The sequence below is a fragment of the Tiliqua scincoides genome, chromosome 9 (assembly GCF_035046505.1).
Source record: "Tiliqua scincoides isolate rTilSci1 chromosome 9, rTilSci1.hap2, whole genome shotgun sequence".
In the NCBI taxonomy this organism is placed as follows: Eukaryota; Metazoa; Chordata; class Lepidosauria; order Squamata; family Scincidae; genus Tiliqua; species Tiliqua scincoides.
Window position 1 is genome coordinate 10,656,581 of NC_089829.1, and position 16,205 is coordinate 10,672,785.

The 16,205-nt window shown below is 48.0% G+C and overlaps 1 protein-coding gene across 2 annotated transcripts in view; it reads right to left on the bottom strand.

Annotated features, from left to right (window-relative positions):
• The window catches only part of KCNAB2 (potassium voltage-gated channel subfamily A regulatory beta subunit 2), a 71,185-nt gene that overhangs the window by 50,330 nt on the left and 4,650 nt on the right, over positions 1-16,205 (bottom strand). The gene's annotated exons all lie outside the window — the stretch shown is intronic.

Below are 16,205 nucleotides of genomic sequence, written 5' to 3' on the forward strand. Positions count from 1 at the left end.
CAAAGGGGCAAGCGCGGAAAGGGGTGGAGGTGCTGCGATGTGTGGCTTGGGGGTCAAGGGGTGGAACAACCATGGGAATCCCTGCAATGAAGAGGCCTGATAGGATAGATTTTTTTTTTTTGGGGGGGGGGGGAGACTCACATCCCCTTATAAGTATGTGGGGAGGGCACCTGGACTTGAGGTGGGCTGCAGGAAGGCAACATTTGTGACTCTTAAAAAGGAGGGCTGGTATGGGGGAGAGAGGCTGAAAAAGTGGGTGGGGGTCACAGGGGCTAGGGAGAACATCGTGTAGGTCTCGGGAGAGAGCTAGAGAAATATGGAAGTGGGGGAGACAGGCTTTTCCCCTAGGTAGTTGCCCATTTTCATTCCAGCACCCCATACCCCAACCATTTGGGGGGCTAGGGAGAACATCGTGTAGGTCTCGGTAAAAAAATGGGTTTGACTTGGGGTACAGGGTGCTGGAATGAAATTGTGCAACTACCTAGGGAAAAAATCCTGTCTTCCCCACTTCAGTATTTCTCTAGCTCTCCCTCCATCATCCAACGCCAAGAACATTCTTGAACGTTCTTAATCTTCCTCACAAGAATGAATCAAATCACTCCCTTATACATGTATTGGGGGGGGGGGGAGAATAAAGTGAGGGAACACTGAAGTGCACAGTAGGATGGGCTGCAATCTACTTCTTCCCTTCCACCAGGCATTAAAACTGCCCAGCCCCACCCTGTAATCTGTTTCTTGGTCACTCTAAAGTGCGATTATTAGAATGTTGGGAGTTAGCATAGTTGAATTGGAGGAGAGATAATTGTTATGGGGATTGCCAGCTGACCAGGAAAATCCCCACTGAGCACTGTTCCTGTGCATCTCAAGGCAGCTTGATATATAGGACTCTGGAGAAGTTTTTTCACTGCACAGAGATAAAACATTTGCCTGCTAACACCTGCAAACCACACAACTGTGAAAGGCACAGGAAAGACGTTGGCGGACCTTATTGCCAGAGATGGATCTGGGGTCAGAAACAGGCCTTTCTGAAGCCCTGCCCTTCCCACCCTTCCAGGATGCGTACACACAGCCAGCAATACGCTGCAATGGACAGACTCCAGATCATCTCGAATTCCGAACAGCTCAACAGTTTCACTGCTTAAATCTCCCCAATTATAAGTGAGTTTTTATGGAGAATTTTAAATTGCATCTTGCATAATGCATATCTAACTACTTCCACTTGGGGGAGAAAATGCATAAATAAATGATTGCCATTATTACATTTTTGTGTGCGAAATTGTGTGTAATTTCCTGCTATTACTTCAATTCCAATCTACAATTGGAACCGACGATTTGTGAGCTCTTGTGCAACGCTTTGCCAAAAAAAAAAACCCAAACTCAATTTGTTCTTGATCCAAATGATGATCAGAGGACCAGAACCAGAGGCAAAGGAGATCAGCTCGAAATGTGCACCACACACTGCAAGCTGAGTCCACCCACAAACTGAGTCGTCAGACTTTGACAACCTTGCTCAGGACAAGCAGCAAACATTAGTGGCAATTTTGGGGTCTCTGTCACTTGCATATTCTTTTACCAAGAGAAGCTGTGCAGATGAATCAGGATTTCCGCCCGCCGGCTCAGTTGGCACTGCAACCACACATCATCGTTCCAAGCTTGGACAAAGACCAACGGACAAATGTCAAAGCTGACGGCTGATGACCAACTCAAGGCTTCGGAGTCGCTCAATAATGTACCAGACAGCAAAAAAAAAAAAAAAATCACTGGTAGCAAACAAAAGCAAACTGTATTTTTTTAAAGCACAAGAAAGGGAAGCTAAAGGATACCGAAGGGAGATGACAACAAAACAGTCAGGTTAAGAAGAGCAATAAAAGTGTAAAAGGACAGAGGAATGAACCACACATACACACAGCAAGGCAGACTGATCACCGTGGGTCTGCGTGGCTGAATTTTCTACCAAAAGGAAAATGCAGGGCAATGACAAAATCTTCATGGGTCCTGGTTTTATGTGAATCGCAAGAAGTTGGGATGGATAATAGTTTGGATGGTTTGAAAAGGGGATTCACAGAGGGGGTTGAGAGATCTGTGGGTGGCTACCAGGCATGAGATAAATGCAGCCTCCACATTCAGCAGCACTGTACCCTACGGGCTAGGGATGTACAACTGGGGCAGGATTTGCATCAACCCCCCCCCCCATGCAGAAATATTTTAGTCCTTTTATAGCCCAATTCCATGCATAAGAACATAAGAAGAGCCCTTCTAGATCAGGCCAAAGGCCCATCTAGTCCAGCTTCCTGTATCTCACAGAGGCCCACCAAATGCCCCAGGGAGCACCCAAGAGAACAGGTACAACCTGCGTCCTGGTGCCCTCCCCTGCATCTGGCAATCAGAGGTAGCTTACCTCTAAAACCAAGAGCTTGCACATACCTGCTTGTAACCCGTAATGAACTTCTCCTCCAGAAATTTGTCCAAACCCCTCTTAGGCATCCAGGCAAGATGCTGTAACTACTTCTTGTGGCAAAGAGTTCCACAAACTAATTACATGTCTTATTACATTACATGCCTTATTATAATTATGTCTTACTAATTACTAATTGCATGTCTGCTCAGAAGTAAGTCTCACTGAATTTAATGGGACTTGCTCCCAGATAAGCATTCTAACACTACAGTCTTAGCCTCTGATACTTCAGCTTCTGCTCATGTCACTTCATTCAAAACGCCTTCCAGACAAGACTCAATCATCAGCCCTGGCTGAGGGGCACTTAAGAATAAGGTATGCACAATTCGGCTGAGACACCCCCTGTTTCTGAGCTGGAAGCTCATCCCAAGTGCAGATCACCCACTTGCCAGGCGACTCAGCAGGAACTGCACTCCACATATGCTCAGAAGCACTGCACGACAAAAATGACCCAAGCAACTCATTTGGAAAGCCTAAAGGCACTGCTCAGCCTTTGTCCCCCCCTCCCCCCTGCAACATGGGGAAAATAATATTCACCTCTCAGTTTATTGCGTTAATCTTGCTGCTATCTTGAAGGACCTCTTGAAGGAAAGAGGTCTTGGAAATGTTGAAGGGGTGAGGCCCAGACAGGGAGCAACCTTGGAGCGGGAACGGAGGTGACACAGGGAGATACAGCAGTGCAGTGTTGTGATGGGCCTGCAGGAGTTTGTCCAAGGCTAAGAGAGGGCAGCTGGTGTGCGCCCTTCTCTCCCTCCCAAGGAAACATGTTTGTCGTCACTCTTTGGCAGGCTTCGCTCCCCAGAAAGAGGAAAAAAAATGCTGCCTTCTCTCTTTTTGCAGAGGCTTGCCGCATTCCCACTCCTGAGCCAATACTCAAAGATGCAGCAGCAGGCTTGTGGCCATGGATTTTCCAACTGATGCAGGTTGCATGAATAGAATAACCCTCCCTGACAAGGTCAGGGTGTGTGGCTGGGACTCCCTGCCGGCTATTCCTGGACTGCCCGTGGAAGCAGCAGTGGGGAGGATGCACAACGCAGCTCTCTGAGTCACTGGATGCTTTCTGGAGCTTTCGAAACAAGGAGATTAAGGGCCCGATGCTCACCAACTTTCCAGTACTGATGCAGCCGCAATGCAGCCCCAAGGTAAGGAAACAAGTGTTCAAAGTTGTATTGGTGCTGGAAAGTTGGATAGGATTAGGCCCTAAGAGGGCTGAAGCGGACCCAGTGTTTCTCGCACGTATGGCGACTATCCCCATGCCGGCAAAACTATGCGTGCTGTCACACACGAGGTGCAATGCAAGTGCTCCATTGTACCACAGCAACATGGGTTGGGGAGTTGGCACATGCTGGACAAAATCCTCCAACAGCTTGAAGAAAGTGGCCCACAGGGGGGCCGATTCTGGGGGGTGACATCCTTGACATCAGCAGATCCCAGAAGTAAGATGCACTGCACTGACTGGGACTTACTCCCAGGAAAGCATGTCTAGGTTTGCAGCCTGATGAGTTGGAAAGAATACACCAGACCCCTGTATCAGCTTGGCAAAGTGCTTTAAAAAATATAAAAGGGTTAAGTCCACCTCCATTCCCCCTTAACTAAACATGGCCCCACCCCTGCTATCAGTGTCCTGCCCTGTCCCTTGGCTCCTGCCCTAATCTTGCCCCAGGTATCTGCATGCCAGTTCTGTGGTGTGTGATTTTTGAAGAGATACCACTTGGCATATCTGGCATTGCCTCCCTTTTGCCCAACGCTGAGATGCAAAGCTCAGGGCTGAATCAATAGCCATTAGGCTGCAAGAGGAATGGAGAATCCCCTGAAGGTTTGGTTTCAATAAACTGCCCTGAAATCTTAGCATTTAGGGTCATAAAGGCCCCAACTGCAGCTTTTACAGGGGTCATTGATACCAGCGATGGAGCACATTACCACCCATTATCCGCCCCTTGGGCCTAGGAGCCAAGCGGCATGGAAACCACTCAGTCCTAAGTTCTGTAACACAATCCTGGGGATGGGACGGGACACAACAACACCTTCTACCTCCCCCATGAGCCATGCCAGAGACACATGGGGCCATTCATGGCTTCCACTCTGGGTCTGTGATCCAAAAAGCCCCATGTGCAGCCTGGGCAGGTGTTTTCCCAATGTCTGAAAAACACACTGCCCCCGACCCCAAATGAAAAATGGAGGTAAACATTCACATCAAAACCTCCCAAAGGTTTACATTTTGGAGCTTGACAGAGAGGCCCACCTGCTGCATGATTCAATGTCCTGGGTTTGCCCCCTGCTTGGAAAGAGGCACTGCCAAGAAATAAGTTATGCAGAGATGCCACAGACAGCCTCCTCAGAGCTCATGCTGTTTCGCTACCTTCCTCCGGCAGGTGTCACTGAACCATCAACGAATAACCAGTGCAACGCTGCAGTGGCAGTGTTGATCAGTGCTGTCTGCCTGCTTTGAACGCAGTATGGAAGCAGCCAAGGCTACAGCAGTAACTCATGCAGGGGAACGACAGGCAATCTCCACTGAGAATTAATTTTGTGCCACAGCTCTGCATTAATTGTGATTGAATCAACCAGTGCCGCCCAATGCAGAAGCAGGGTAGGGCACTCTCAGGAAAGTGTGGATAGGATTGGGCTGTCAGTCTCATTGGACTTAATGAGAGTTACTTCTGAGTAGACACAAAACACAATTGTGCTGTTCATTTCACATGGCAGACCAGAGTGCCTCAACCAACAGTGTAGGCATTTATGCTCCTCTAGGCTTTTTTACAGTGCAAGTTTATGTCCACTTAGCTGGGGGTAAGCTTCCTTGAAGAAAGAGGGGCTTACTTCTGAGCAGGCCTGACAGAATTGCACTGCAAGTTGACTACATGACCGACTCATGTGGGCTTGTTGAGGGCTGGTTCTTTGTGTGTGTTTTCATTGCCCACCGACTGCAATGTGGTTCAGTGGCCCTTGTGTGTACCGATAACCTTTACTGGGGATGGAGTGACAGTTCAGTGGAAGAGCCCCTCTTTGCATGCAGAATGACCCCCATTCAGTGCCCGACACCCCCAGGCAGGATGAGAAAATTCCTCTGCCCTGGAGAGCCCCTGCCATCCTGTGTCTGGCAACAGTGAATCCAACCGATCGAGGGCCAGGCTCAGGCAGCTTCCTACTCTTCTATGTGCCTCGACAGCTTAAAAAACCGGGGAGGGAAATTTTGCCCCGCTGGTATTGACTCAAAGCACAGCACTTCTCAGTGGCCCTCTTGTGAAATGAGTGCTTTGAATCTCGGAATTGGGCTTCCTCACCGAGAAGCACAGCACTTATGTGGCTTCAGGGCTGCCAAGTGATTAGCAGAAAATATTTATAGAGAGAGCAGCTTGCTTACTCAGCAGAAAAGTTGGCCACCTCCTTACTTACAGAAGAAAATACACGATTTAGGGAATTAGAGACAGGATGCGTTCAGCCTACATAGTTTTGAAAAGGATAACCCAGGACGACGCAAAGGAACACAGAAGACTGCCTCTGGCAAAGTCAGATCCTTGGGTGAACTGTTAGCACAGCCAGCACTGACCGGCAGCATCTCTCCAGCCTTCCAGGGAGGGATTTTTTTTTCTGCCTTACCAGGAAGTGCTGGCAAGGATTGAACCTGGAACCTTCTGAATGTAAACAGGGGCTTGATCACTGAGACTCTTCCTAAAGTCACAAGGCCCTGGGGCTGTGGGGATTCTCCATCCCTAGGAAAAGGTACAACCGCAGTTTGGGATCAGTAAGGTTAAAGAGGATCGCAACTTCCAAGCAGCAAAATTATCCTGGGAGGCAACGCAGGAGGGGGTGCATTAAAAGGACCTGCAGAAGACAATTCTTATACAGGGAATCGGCTAAACTAGAACAACAAAGAGTCCTGTGGCACCTTAAGGACTAAACAATTTTATCGCAGCAAAAATGGCCACAGATGGGAGTCCAATGAAGTGAGGCATGAAGTGACATCTTCAGAAGGCAGGTCCTATAGGCTACCTCTCTAGAGCCAAACTAAAAGTCATAAGGAGACACGACACTGCCTTGGCGGGACTCAGTTGAGATAGGGGTGTTTTTTTGTTTAAAAACCACACTACAGGTTTAACTAAGGGCGCAATCCTAACTCTTATGTCAGTGCTTTCCAGCACTGGCATAGCGGTGCCAATGGGGACATGGGCTGCATCCTGCAGTTGGGTGTCACTCACAGAGGCCTCCTGAAAGTAAGGGAATGTTTGTTCCCTTACCTCGGAGTTGCATTGCCCTTATGTCAGTGCCAGAAAGGACTAACATAAGGGGTTAGGATTACACCCTAAATGTGCTCAGCATTAACTCTGCTAGAGTTAACTGTTACAAACAACTGTGGTGATCTTCTGTTGTTTTAGGCTGCAATTCTAACCACACTTATCTGGGAGTAAGCCCCTTTGCCTATAATAGGAATACTTCAGAATAGACATGCATAGGATTGGGCTGTACGGCTTGTTACATAATTTAAAAGTTGGCTTAAAGGTATATTTTCTCTTGTATTTTCAAGTTTTTTTGGCCTCTGTGTGTGGGTGTGCAAACGCATGTAGGTGTGTCTGTGAGATAAAGTAATGACTCAATAGAAATGCTCAGTTGTTTTGCATGGGGCTCCACTTGTGCCTTTCCAGGATACAATATAAGCACCCACACCCTAATGTTCAAAGCACTCCCAACTGTACACAAGGAGGGACACTGAGATCTTGCAGAAACATAGGGGAGGTAATTCCTCTGAGGCCTTCCTTGAAGAAAAGGAGGGGAAAACAGGATTCAATTTGCACAAGCATACTACAAATCAGTTCTCCATGCCTATTTTGCTGCCTCCAGTATGTCAATTTCAGCTGCAACTATATAACATCCCCATACCAGACTTTTTCCTACAAATTTAAACTGATAATGGAATAATGTGTTTGTTTTTTTGTTGGGGGGGGGGGGGAGAGATCTCATAACAAGTATTACAGTTTATTTAAAAAGAAAAATGAACCAAAGGAAAAAGGTTCCTTCTCCCAATTCTGGAAATGTCAAGATGGTCAATAAAACACCTTGCAAAGCAAAGTGAACAGTGCTGCAGAGAAACAGGAGCGTGAGCATGGGAAATGGCTCTCCCCCGAGTTTAGGATTGTCCCAACTCCAGTGTCTCTGCAGAGTTTCAAGAAGTAAAGGGAATCCCGGTCCTACTTGGGATGCTGCCAGAGACTGAGGGCCAAATCCTATCCAACTTTCCAGCACTGGTGCAGCCTTGCCAGTGGGGCATATGCTGCATCCTGCAGTAGGGGGCATTCATAGAGGCCTCCTTTAGGTAAGGGAACATTTACTCCCTTTCCTTAGGGCTGTATTGCAGCTGCACAGGAACTGGAAAACTGGATAGGACTGGGCCCTGAATCTGGTCCTTTGGAGTACAAAGCAGGTGACCAGGCACAGAGAAAGATGCTAGTGGCACAAGCATGGCTGGAGGTCCCTTTGACCCTCCTTTAACGCAGTATACTAACCAAAAAATCCTACGCTGCCTTTCCTCCTGTAGGGGACCTGAGGCAGCTTGTGATATCAATCAAAACACCGTTAACATAAAAACATGCAGCCTACTTTACAAAAGAATTATCATGAGAATTATAACCAGAAACACAAAAATCCAGTGAACTCGGGGAAGAGACCATGTAAACAAGCCAGGCTTTCAACCCCCAGAGGGAACCCAGCAAGGAGGGAAGACAGCTGCCTGGCACGAGACAGGGAACTCCGCATCTGGGGGGCTGCCACTAAGAAGACTCCCTTGGGCATCACAGCCGAAGGCGTCTCGGGGGGCAGTGAGATGCACAAGGGAGGCTGCCTCCCTGATCTTAGCAAATGGGTAGATTCATACAGAGGAAGGCAAGTCCTGCAGGCATCTGGACCCCAAGTTGTGCAACATCCTGAACTGAGCCTGGAGATGTTACACAAACATTTGTTCAACAAAAAGACCTGACTAAAAACATTATGGCTGCTTGTATTTAATTTTACAGGTCCATCTGCAGAACAATTGGCTCTAAAATGCTTAGGAGGATTTTAACACCAATCCAATCCAACCCACCCCCCACCCCCACCCTGACACTTTCCTGGCTTCACCTCCTGATTTTTTTTTTTTTATTTGGGTCTGGGGACTCCTCTCTGCTGGAAAGCCAAGTAGGATTCCTCAACAGGAATTCTCTGATTTAAACATCACTTCAGACTAAATTGAGGGCCGGCCAAAGTCTATAGACAACAGGGACTGACAGCTACCTGGGACAGCAGACTCTCAAAGGCTCCAGGCTAAATCAGGACTATTTGGTGGTGAAACATAATCCTTCCTGGTGTCTCACACCCTTGGGAGAACAGGTTCAGAGCAGGTAGGTGAAGAAAGTGGCCAACCCAGGTTCTCTCATCACAGTTCCTTATGCCCCAAGGTAGTGCACAGAGCAGCTTCTTTCTCAATGTAGCTTTTTTTTTTAAAGTGAAGTTTCCAGAGTTCCCTTTATTCAGATGGAAGACTATATCCCACCCAACTTGAAAGGTGAGGAGTAAAATAGGGAGGGGGAGGAGTAAAATAGAACTGTCAGGTTTTTTTGGGGGGGGGGGCGTTTCCTTTCACTTTAATTGTAATACATGCCTCTCAGTGCAGGTGTGTATTATGATTTGAACTCAGTACTTCCCCCTGTGACCGCTGCAGGGAGATGGAGCGAACCTTGACATGTCAGATCCTGCCCAGGGGAAAACTGCTCAATCCTATTTAACTGCCTGATATGACACCAGGGGACACCTGAAAATAGTTGCTCTCCCCCCCCCCATTTGTTTAAAAAAAAAAAGATTTTGCAGATCATTGCAAAAGAATTATTTCAGCACAAACAGGGCTGGAATCCCAAACCACATGCTTTTGAAAAGCTGGTTTTTCCCTTCCTAGTTACTGGGCAAGGTGGAGAGAATGGTGGGCCACTCGGACAAGCCCACAATTCAATGACTGGAGCAGCCGACAGTGAGCTTCTCATACAGGAGGCAGGAGGTCTGGTCTAGAGGGTAGAGCCTCCATTTGCCTGAAGATTAACATCCACAAGGTCGCCAGTTCGAGGCCACCGGCACCGTGCGACCTTGAAGCAGCTGACAAGCTGCAGCTGAGCTGTTCCATCTACTCGGAGCGTGGGAGGATGGAGGCCAGAATGTCAAACCAGATCGGAGTGTAACACCTTGAATGTAGTGGTTCTTGAAAGAGAGAACCTTCTTTCAATTTGTAAAAATCCCTGCGTGGATTTAATAAGCCTGCCTATGTAAACCGCCTTGAATAAAGTCTTGAATAAAGACCAAGAAAGGCGGTATATAAATACTGTATATTATTATTATTATTATATTACTTCAGTAGCCATAGCTAGAGATGTCTCCCAAGGGGTCATATCCACCACTCCTAAACATAGACCACCCAGGTCCACGCGAGTGTCTCGGGGAAGGGGGTGTGAGTCACAGAGTGGTGGCAAAGCAAAGAAATTTTCTGCTTGTCCAACATCTGAAGAGTTTGGAGCAGTGGTTTCCAAACTTTTTGGCACCAGGACCCACTTTTTAAAACAACATTCTATCGGGACCCACCTAGATTTACCAGGCATTAAAAAAGGCAATCTAGAAAGATTTTATTTGCTTGTTTATAAGTAGTAATAACCAGAAAAAGACCCTCAAACATTTATCCCCCTATATTTACAGGAACTTCAAAACTCAGTTCCTTGCAGGGCAGTTAGCAGCTCTCTTGCAAACTGCAGGAACTGAGGGCTTTGCAGGGTAATTAGCAGGGACAGTATCAGATTTTTCAACAGCCTCAGGGTTTGAGGCATCTGATCTTCCCACCACCCTTTGGCTGACCCACAGTTTAGGAACCAGTGGTTTAGAGACTGGTAAGGGAGTCATTTTCTATCAAGGGAGCACGTTGCCTGTTGGACGCAAGCTGAAAGGCCAGAAATGTGGTCCACAGCAGTTGAGAGGCAGAGAAAGGTCTCATGAACCCTCTCTTCCCCAGCAAGAATAGCAGTGGAGTTGGTCTTATTGCATCTCCTGGTCACTGTTCCCCAGATGGATACCAGGAGTAAAAGGATCATTCTCTTCCGCAGCAATGTGTTCATGGTGGGCTATTTAAATGGGAACATGGAGAGGAAGAATAGCTTGGTGGAGGTTTGCACACAGACAGTTCCAGGGTATGGACAGATTCTTTTTTTGTCTGAAACCCTGGAACGCCACTGCCAGTCAACATTAAGTGAATTCGGAGCTTCATGGACCAAGAACAGATATTCTAGAAGGCCACTTCCTATAAACCAATTGCAAATGGCGCGGTGGGAAAAGGGTCGGCCGTGGTCGGCCCCAACTCTAGATTCCACAAACACAAAGTAGCTATTGTGGATCAATTGGCTGGGCCAACTGGGAGGTTATGTCTGTTGTGCTCCCTGGGGCATTTGGTGGGCCACTGTGAGATACAGGAAGCTGGACTAGATGGGCCTATGGCCTGATCCAGCGGGGCTGTTCTTATGGCTACTGTTTCCTGTTGCTCTGCAGTTTGCACCTTTCAAATTCTCCCAACAGCAGACACGCAAAGGTTTTTTGGGAGCAGGGGCAAATCCACCTTCTCCCCCAGACTGGTTACTCTACTTGTCTGTGCCTCAAAAGGAGGAGAAATCCCTTTTTACTGATCTGCATCCTTCACCCAAGGGAAAGACCATTATCCTCAAAACAAATCTGTAGTAGGACGGTGAGTTGCCCAAGGCCACCCAACAAGAGGACAAGCTTTACCCCCCACCCCGGGTAGGGATTTGAACTCGGCTCTTGACAGCCCAACACTGTAGTCTAAGGTATAATTTCACACTGGGGCTCAAAGAGGGAACTCACTAACAGTTGCTGAAGCTGGGTATGTGGTCAAAGGCTGCACCTTAAGACATGACAGATGTATGGCTTAATGTAGGAGAGGCAGGGGTGTGTGTGTTGCGTAAGCAAAATGAACTGTTTTGGGGGAAAAACAAGGCATAAAGCATAGACTGGAAAAAGAAAGTAAACACACACAATTTTCACATAGTTACAAAGACACTTGCAAACACACTCGTTCCAAAACACGTCTCCGAAAAAGAGAGCAAGAAGCAAATATCCCTATTTAATTAAACACACTACTCTCTCCTATTTCAAGAATGACCAGAAGGAAATCCCTGGCAATTGCTCTCTCCTTTTCCAGAAACTTTGTGGACACCTTGGGACAATCCTGGCTTACAAGGAAGCAAGTCCCACTGAATGCAGGGCGACTTCTCAATCATCACACGTTCACAGCTTCGGGTGAGGAAGAGGACATGGGATCATCTGTTCTACGAAACGAGGGAGGGGGTACATCAGGGCATTTTGTGCCTTGCACACCCCTCTCTGCACAAGAATTCCCACCACTGCTGAAACTGTTTGCCCGATGACCACTTTCAAGCACCCCGTCCTAAAGTAGGGTTAAAAACTCCATTCCCGGAACCATCCAAAAGTTTTTCTTTTCCAAAAAATGTCACAGCCACAAAACCGCCCACTGCAAACTCATAGCAAGCGAGGAAAGTTCTAGAAAGATCTCTAACAGACTGGACTCCACCTGACTGGAGGACGGAGTCTCCAAAGACCTCTAGTGCTCCCCCTCTATGACACCTCTAGTGCTCCAACAAACCTCCGATCGGACACGGCCGGTCTCAAAACCATGGGGACCCCTGCGCTATTCCTCCCCTGAAACAACGCAACCTTCTGAGCCTGCTAAGACGCTCTCAGCACCACCTCAAGGGCTCCGCCATCAGCACCGACTCACCCGGTTTCTGGGAACCTTGCTCATTAACGGAAGAGGTCTCGCTTATTAGGCTTTCCACCGAAGGCTCTTAACAAGCGCCCAGGCGGGGCTTTCATTAGGGGGAGTGTCGAAGCCTACCCTCCAGAGCAATCGCGGACTGAGGCAAGTCCCTCCAGGGTCCAAGATTTTTTGCAACGGATCCATTAGGCCTATTAAAGATCTGCCCTCCCCGCCGGCGGAGGAGAGCTAAATTATTCAGGCTGTTCTCCTGCGCTAAAAGCATCTGGAGATGCAACCGATTGATGAGGACTGGCACCAATCGCTCACCGTTTATAAGTGCAGACTTGTCAGGTGCGGGGAAGAGGTGCCTCGCCAAACTGTGCAGGCTGTCAGGACCGCGACGGAGACAGAAGCAGGTTGATATATAGTGCTCTGGCAGGAGCAGAGGTCGTCTTCCTAGACTTGCTGCAGTGAACCAGGAACAGCTTCGCTAAAGGTGGAGGCCCTTGATTTCTCTCTCCGTTTTTTTGTACGCCTTTCACCTGTTTGGATCTCTTTATCACCTCCTAGCCATCTGGGGGTCCTCGGCATCTTGAAGGAGCTCCTGAGTCATCTAGACGCAGCATCCATTGTTACTCTGTCTACTGTTGGAGCAACTTCCCCACCCGACTGCTAAATGAAGGGCTTGGTCCAACAAGCTAGTTCAAAGCCATGAAGTCCGTCTGGTTTCCCCAAAGCAGGAAATGGGAAGATTTGAGCTTACCTCTGAATTCCCCTTCTCATTAGTTCCAGGCAGGGTCAGTGTTCCTGGGCCACATGATCCAGATGACCCCAAGTACCCAATCCCACAGGAAAATCCTGTCAAGCGGAATGCTCACCAGAAGATATCCAATTGGCTTGTTAGGGTGTCACTTGATGCTACATGCACACATTCATTCATTCAGGACCAGAGCATTGTGTTCAGCACTCCAGACTTTGTCAGTGAGTTGCTAGGCATGCAAATAGGTCTGAGAGGAAGGCAGGGATTGGTGTTGTGCCTTCAGGCAATGCTGGACTACATAGGCCAAGGGTCTGATCACATATAAGACAGCTATGTTCCAGCTGATGACACTATCAGACCCTAGATGGCACTGAAGGGCTCTAATTGTATCTGACAAGGGCAGGAACACCCCCAGGTAGTGGATGTCCTTTCTGTGATTGCTGCAAGGCCTCCAGATTCTCACTGACATACCCAAAAGCATGGGGTATTTTATCTCACACACCCCCATTTTGAAAGCTGTGAAAGACATTTGTCAGCCAACCAACCAAGTGGCACCTGGGAGCCACTTTGAATTCCATTCTGGAGCCCTGGTTGAATCCCAGGATCCATTTGGGATCCCGTCAGATCAACCTTTGTGTCTGGACAGCCTGGGATTCATTCCTGCTGTCGGGATCTTCCTGGAGGGAAGCCAGCGCCTGTGTCCCGTTTGGGAATGGAGCTGTAGAAAATGGCTGCTTTGCAGGCGGCTTGGGGGTGCAATTCTCAGAAGCAAAGCAGGAGCAGGTATGCAGAATCTCAGCCTCCGCTGAGCTGGTGCACTGCAGAGGCGAGCTGGGAACTCATGAAGGCTTGGGAAGCCCCAGGTCCAGAGCTCAGGAACGGGGGAGGGGGGGAGAGAAGGGGGTTGGACCACTCCTCCTGCCCAAACCGTCATAAATGCTCCTAATACTGAGCTTAATGAAGCAAAGTGCTGACCATTGAAGAAGGATTTCTGAGCTTAATTGGGCAATGGCTTCTATGGCTCTTTTTCCTTTTAAATAAGCGCTTTCCAATTATCATCATGAGCCGTGGGCCGTAAAATCAGCAGAGAGATGGCCGGGGAGCAGTTTTTTGTATGCGGATAAGATCATTGCTTGGAGAAACAGTGCTCAATGTACATGCCCATGAGCTCCGAGTGCTTTCAGCCTTTACACCCTGCTCCCCTCAGCTGCTTCCTTCCACTGGGTCGGCTGCTGGCATCCCTCCTCCCCCAGCACCCCCTCCCAGTGGCTTTGCCCCGACTGTGGAGTCTTCCAAGGTGAAGTGACTCCTTTGCCCGAGCTGGCAAAACAACCAACAACAACAACAGGGAGAGGTAATTTTGCCTTTCATCCCTCTCTTAATGCATATTCCCAGATTAACTGGGACCTGGACCACCTCCCTGTTCCACTCTGGGGAACCAGCTAATTGGTCTGGATTTTGCCAACACATCATCGTAGACATACCAGCGCACGCCTGGCCAGAGGAGGCAGAGTGAATGTTGCCAGGGTAGTCTCTGGCCGCACGGAGCCTGCACTCGAAGGGGTGCGCCGCACAATTATCACCAGCCCCCACCAAATAAAGACAAAACGTGAAATGTCTGTTCACACCCCTGGCCCAGGACAACAGAACCAGCCAGGTGTCTCCCAAACAGGGGGTCTGAAGTGAAGTTTCCAGAGGATAACAACAGGGAGTCGTGACTTCCCTCTGATGCACAAATTCAGTCTGAACTCTTGGCCCCCAAAGCTTGCCTCTTCCAGATTATTTGCAGGAATATTTTCCTTGAATAATAACCACATCTGTACAGCAATTTTGAGTGTGCCAAGTTCTTCACGTGTATCACCTTGACATTGTCCTTGCAAGAACCCTGTATGGCAAGTAATTCTTCCCATACTGCAGATGGGGAACACTGAGGCCGAGAGGGAGGGGCTTGCCTAAGGCCACCTGATGAGTTCACAGCAGAGGCAAATTCCAAACCAGGGAAGTCCTGACTGGCAACTTTGTCTCTTACTAAGCAAGCCTCTGCAAGCCCCACTGAGTTCAAGGGCACTTAGGCTTATACAATAGTCTTTCGAGACTGAAGGTTGCCAGCCATTACTCCCTACGTAAGTGTGTCTAGGAACACACTTGGGCCTTGGGCTGCAATCCTAACCACACTTTCCTGAGAGTAAACTCCACTGAACAAAACAGAACTTACTTCTGAGTAGACCTGGTTAGGATTGTGCCCTTAGTTCACTATGTTACACTGACCCATAATGTTCAGAAAGATCTTGTGCATTAAACTAACATTGCAGATGCTCACATCTGCTTTTATGTTTTACTTATTATAACGGTAAAATATTATTATGTGTCAATAAACATATTGATTCTCCCTTGACATTCCTTATGCCTTCAGTCTTCACAGGTCTCAAACATATGGTGCTTCTCCCAATTACCTGAAAATCCACCACTCTCATAAAGCCCTTGGCTGGATCCCATAACCCTCCATCAGGACTAAGGGCCTCATCCCCAGTTGCTTTAAAACATAAATATATTCAAATCAATTTCTCAATGTTAGTTGTGTGCTGATTTCGCCTCTTCTCTTCCTGACACACAGCCACAATGTAGGGATTTACCCTCTCCCTTTGCTCATATTACTCTACAGAGCATTGCACATATTGACAGACCACAAATCCTAAACCTGCCCCCTCTGCTTTTTACACTTAAGTACGCAATGCGTCATGGAGAGAGCCACAATGAAAGTCCCTTACCCTTACAGATTCAGTGGACTTTAAAAAGTTGAAGTGTGCATCCTCTTTAGAAGGGAGTCTCCCAAGACAAATCACCTTTTCCTGGCCACTTGAGAGTAGATCAAGTATCCCTTCCCATACATTTACAGGGAGACATCTCAGTTGCCATCACAGTGGTAGCCTGTGTTGCCTTGCTAAACAAGCTCAATTCTGTACAAGTTGAACATGGGTGCCCATTCTAAATAAGATGCACTGTATTAAATACACACGAAACTGCTCTGGGCTTGTCTCGGCTATCCCTGAAAAGAGTTGTCCCAGGGAACAGCCAACTATTTGAAACGCTGAAGTTTTTACGCCACTGTCTGGAAGGACAGTGTTGTCCCTGGGACAACTGGGAATGAGTGAGTCACTCAAATGACTCACGGCATTAGTGGAAAGCTGAACTGCATTTAG